Source organism: Trichechus manatus, unplaced genomic scaffold (genome assembly GCF_000243295.1).
Source record: "Trichechus manatus latirostris isolate Lorelei unplaced genomic scaffold, TriManLat1.0 scaffold00005, whole genome shotgun sequence".
NCBI lineage: Eukaryota > Metazoa > Chordata > Mammalia > Sirenia > Trichechidae > Trichechus > Trichechus manatus.
In genome coordinates this window covers 10,456,528-10,462,401 of record NW_004443941.1, presented here as the reverse complement: position 1 = coordinate 10,462,401, position 5,874 = coordinate 10,456,528, and the positions used below count along the sequence as shown (strand labels likewise).

Below are 5,874 nucleotides of genomic sequence, written 5' to 3'. Positions count from 1 at the left end.
GAGTCATTAATGTACCAGATGAAGAAACTTAGTAAGAAGTGCTAATTACTGTATATTCACTCCAAATACAATCAATGACTATTCTAGAACTAATTCTAGATATTTTCTTCTTATTGTTTCTCACCTTCCCTTTTGCTCTTTCCATTTCCCTCCCCCAAACCATGGCTCTTCACTTTTTCTCTCATCTCCACTCCATTAGGTCACTGTTCTTTATCAATCCATAATTAGACCAAAGGTTTAACAATTGACTATGAGCCCACTTTGGTCAGAATCAGATGACAACATCGTTGCCACTGCAGTCTGAGGAAAGAGGGCCACGGAGGGAGTGAGGGTAATCCTAAAGTGAGAGTATGTTCTGGGTCTTAGAAAAAATAATTCTTCTTGTACGATTTTCAAAAGCATTTGGAATCTCACCTTCCTCTCAGCATAACACTGTGGTTTGATTTAACAAGTTGAAAGTATCTGAGAAGAAAGAAATTGGAGAATGTATTGGAGTTATAGCAGGAAACTCTACTGATATATTATCACTATATTTTTAATTTTGCTGTAGTAGAAGACTCAGAATGAAGTTTGATATATTGTAATTCTTCTCTCCATTTTTCCTCTAGTTACCCCTTCTGCTTTAATGTTATGTTACTTTGAAAGCTTTTGTAGGCGGAATTAAAAATTGCTCATAGATATCCATTCTATGTTGGAAGGTGTCAGCAATCACTTCCATCATTTTTGTATTTCTCGACCTTTGAGGCTGTGTCTAAGTTTGGGGTAGGGGAGCTTGGTAGTGTCAAGGTATTGGGAGATCCATTTGTTTCTCTAGTCAGCTCTTTGAAGAGGTATCAACCAAAATGGCAACACTTCCTTCTAGTCTTCCTTTACTGATACTGATATTTCTGTTCCTCATTCCTGTTTGCATGGCCCATTTGTGTCCCTGCTACTTTGGGGCCACTACAGGGCCTGGGAAGTCTGTAGCCCCACCACCACACAGTCATTCTCCCCAAGCTTACTGCCTCCCTGAGGGAGAGTGATAAGTTAGGAGGGAAAGGGGAACCATGCCTTTGCCCTCCCTCCTCACCTTTCATTCATCTCTCCTCCTACCCTAGCTGAGGGAAGGTTTCTAGTCTTCCAGGGAAGCCCAGTTTTCCTCAAACCTTTTATCTTCCAAATACTTTTGCTGTACTCCAAATCCTCTCCAGTCCTCTGAGGGCTTTTGTAACACAAAACACAACTCACAGTTTTGTTGTATCCTCTTCTTTGGAGCCCTGGTGGCACAGTGGTTAAGGGCTACAGCTGCTAGCCAAAAGGTCGGCAGTTCGAATCCACCAGCCTCTCCTTGGAAACTCTATGGTACAGTTCTACTCTGTCCTATAGGGTCGCTATGAGTTGAAATCGACTCAGTGGCAACGGGTTTACCTTCTTCCTTTGTCTTGTGGAAAACTCAAACAATTTAAAATATAGTGCTTGACATTTGAAAGTGAGAGAGGAGAAAGTCGAGGCGCGTTGAATAGGAGTAGAGGTCAAACCACAAGAATACAATTTTCTAGAGTGGGCAGGGAAGGTTAGTGTGTAAATCCAAAATGGTAGAGACCCACCCCCCAGGTAAGCAGCAAAACATCAGTGGTCTCGTGCTTTTGAGTTCACTCAGCTAGGCTGGGCTGAATCAGGGTATTCAGACTACAAAAGCTCTCCACATATCTACTTGCAAAGGAAGCAGAAAAGTCACCAGCCATGCCAAGAGACAATAAGGGACTGGAAAAGGATAATAGCAGCAACAGTTATGGTGGGTTGACATTGACCTGGTTCCTGTTTCTGTGTACCACATAATCCTGGGAGAGGAGAAGCCACTCCTACCATAGAACACTGGGGTTGAATTTCCTGCCAATTCTGTGAGATGAGGGTCAGGAACAGACCAAATAAATTATTGTGTGTTAGATGCAGATAGAAAATTCTACAAAAAAAATTGTTAGCACACCTGAAATGATGGACTGAGATTTATAAATGCTACATAGCATTGGTCTTTTAAAAAATTTGTACCTGTAGATTCCTGTTCCCATAAAATCATACAAATGAACATACTATATCAATACCTTCAGGTTAGTTTATTTGAACGCTAGATGAATCTGGTGGCACAGTTGTTAAGAACTCGGCTGGTAACCAAAAGTTTGACAGTTCAGATCCACCAGCTGCTCCTAGAAAACTCTATAGAGCAGTTCTACTCTGTCCTATAAGGTCACTATGAGTCGGAACCAACATGATGGTACCTAACAACAGGTGAATCGCAGATGTATCTCATTAGAAACAATAGTGAACTGTGCAATAACAAGTGAACACACGACATATTGTGTCATGATAATATTTAATTATAGACACTTTTTAGCAACAATTCCAAGTTTAGGTTATTTCTGGTTTAAAAGTTGTATTTGTAATCATGAATTAAAGCAGGTGTTTCAAAAAAGTCACACTACTCTCAATCTTCTGGATTGATATACGTAAAAGTATCTGAAAATCACAGCATGAATTGTTTACAAAGTATATAGTATTTCATATGTATGAATAAGTAATGTTTATGGTATTGAACAACCAAAATTAAATCAAGACTTAAAGCTGAAGCCTCAAATTCAATCTATATCCCTTAATTTCAAACATTTTATTTATTAAGAAAGTCTTACAATATTTATTGACTTTTTAGTATGTAAATGCTCTCAACTTAATCAATAAATATCTTTTATTGTTGTTGTTCTTGCTGCTGTTGTTAGGTGCTATTGAGTCATTTCCGACTCGTGGTGACCCTGTGTACAACAGAACGCAACACTGCCCAGTCCTGCGTCAGGCCCGCAATTGTTGCTGTTTGAGCCCATTGTTGCAGCCACTGTGTCAATCCATCTAATGGAGGGTCGTCTTCTTTTTCGCTGACCCTCTACTTCACCAAGCATGATGTCCTTCTCCAGGGGCTGATTCCTCCTGATAACATGTCCAAAGCATAAAAGAGGCAATTGAAAGAAGAGTACCATTATTTAGCAAAAGCTTTTTTAAAAAAAGTCATATAATTTAGCTGCATAAGTAAAGTAGCAGATACATTTGTCACTGGGTGTTTGCCATAACCTACTCACTCTCTGTCATTCAGTGTTTACATATATTGCCTTAGTTTCTTAAAGACATGAAATGCAATGACCTGGTCTGGCCGGTTCTTAACTTTCCTGCCTGCTGGCTACCTTCAAACAGACAATGGCAGAACTCAAGGTCATGAACTATTCAGACAATCCGAATAATGAAAACACACTTGGTAGATGTATCAGCAGACCTATCACATTAAACTTGGATGTCATTTATTAGATTCTTCCACTGAGTCTAATGACTTTGATGTTATGACAGGCTCACTTGATATAGAATATGACCCTATTCTCAATTGAATCACCTTTATATAAACACTAAGAATTCCCAGGAATGCAAGGAATAAAAAGTCACAAGAGGTTAGCTATGCAGAGAATCCTAACTTGCCCTCATCCGAAGTCAACAAAAACATTAAAGAGAAAAATAGCTCTGCGGTCTTTGGAGATCTATTAAGAGCAGGGGTGAACTCCTTCAATTCTCTTTTAATTGTTGCTGATAGAGCACAAAAGAAAATAATTATTGGAAGTTCCAACATACTACTGTGAAAGCAGGTTACCGATTTTGCATAGGGCCCTTCCTCGAAAAAGGCTTTGGATGGTGCTAAAGAATGTACCAGTCCTGCTGCTTTATAGGAAATATTGGTGTCTCTCCATGGGGTTTCTACACCCAATCACAGGCTTGGGGTGCAGCGATGGAATGGATGAAAGTTATTCAGGTGCAGACAAATTTGAATAACATAGCTTTGATAACAAATAAAGAAATTTAGTAAAAGAGACTGATTTCAGTGTCAGAAGAAAGATAAAAGTAAATCTTCATCTATGGTTAAGAAGAAGCAGAGAATTTTAAGAGAAAAGTTCTGTTTGATGCTTCATGACTGTTTTCATATGTTAAGAAACCATAAAGAATATGAACATTTCACATGTATTTCCCATCAGTGTTTTGGACCATCTTCCACCATTTGCATTTCATAAAAGATGATGAGATCATCATTTAGGAAAGAAAGTAACATGATATTTTGTTCTAGGCATGTTGTTGATATCATTATGGATGAACTCATTCTAAGCCTGACTATCCATTACGAAAACCCTCAGAGATGGTTCAGATCATTCAGAAAAGATAACCTAGAAAGTAATATACTCCTGTTAACATCAAAGGGACAATTCAGTGGTAGAATTCTCCCTTCCATGCAGGAAACCTAGGTTGGATTATCCGCCAATGCCTCTCACGTGCAGCCCAGTGGTTGCTTGTGTGTGGCTGTAATGCTAGACAGATTTCATTGGAGCTTCCAGACTAACGGACATATGTTAAGGAAAGGCCTGGTGACCTGCTTCCAAAATACAATCCTCATGGGAATAGTGCAGGGCCCAGCAGCATTTTGTCCCATTGTGTATGGGGTACCCATGAGTTGGAGGCCTACTCCATGGCAGCTAACAAAAACCTTAAAGTCAAAATCACAGCAGCAATGTTTGTTTTCCACAGAGTTAATCCATCAGACACAGGTCTCTGGGTGGCACAAATGGTTTGCACTTATTGGCACAGTGGTCAAGCATTTGGCTGCTAACCAAAAGGTCGGCAGTTCGAATCCATCAGCTGCTCCTTGGAAACCCTATGGGGCAGTTCTACTCTGTCTTATGGGGTCATGATGAGTCAGAATCGACTTGATGGCAACGGGTTTGGTTTTTTTGGTTTTATATGGAAAAAGTATAGGGTACTCAGAAAGTATAAATGCATTACCTGACCTTCTATTGGGCACAGTGCGGGTTACACAGCTGTTTCTCTAAGGCCGTGATATTTGAGTTCATTATTGAACGAGTGAGAGTTAATTAGACAATGGTTGGGGAAAGAGGGAAAAGCGGCCCAGGCAGAGTGAAGACAATGTACAAAAAGGCCTGATCAGGGACACACAATACAGTGACTGACTAAAGGCTAGAAAAGCTGGGGCTCAGGAAGCCAGAGAAAGAACGACGGAAGGAAATGAGGAAAGGCCACATATTTGAGGCTCAAAATTCCCTAGAAAAACTTCTCAATTAGAATTTCAACATTTTAGAATTAGTAGGATCGTATTCATTATACAGCTATTTTTTACAATAAGATTATTGGTCTTCTTTCAGATTTAAGAGTTTATTAAAAACATAATTGTTTAGAATGTAAATAACAAGATACTAGTACTTGAAACTGTACCATATGGTAGTATCATTGTTTGAAATAGTGAAAATGCAGTATAATGTAGAGTAAGCTTAATTATTTCAGAGCTACCACCGCTTCATCTCATTCTATAAGCAAACCAGCAGAGCGCACAAGGTATAATACATTTTAGGCCTTTCTTGAAAAAAAAAAAGATGTTTCTTTTCAATGTAATAACTGAAAAGTTTAAAGTATTAGGGGAAAAAAAATAATCTTCATCTTCTCCTGCTTTTTATCACTCCCCACAACCATGCCCATCTCACCATCTGAGTAAGTCAATATCAACAGTTTGGAATGATCTTTCTAGGCATTTTTATACTTCAGCAAGCCTATTATAATTTATTTACTCATAGAGAGGCTTTCTGTCCTTCATTTTACAAATATGACTCTGCCTCTATCTATTACTTTTAAAACTGGCTCTTTTTATTTAATAATATAACAAGCTTCTTTCCCAGTCAAAACACACATCCATCTTATTATTTTTAATATGCTGCAGAATGCTTCACATAGCGGATGTACCATAATGCATTTAACCTTTTCTCTGTTTATGATCATTCAGATTACTTTCAAGTTTTTATTTATATA

General features: G+C 38.6%; 1 pseudogene; it reads left to right on the top strand.

Moving 5' to 3' along the window:
- The first annotated feature begins 688 nt into the window (after nt 1-688).
- LOC101354229 (putative uncharacterized protein FLJ44553) lies at nt 689-1,198 on the top strand (annotated as a pseudogene).
- Nucleotides 1,199-5,874: the final 4,676 nt, after the last annotated feature.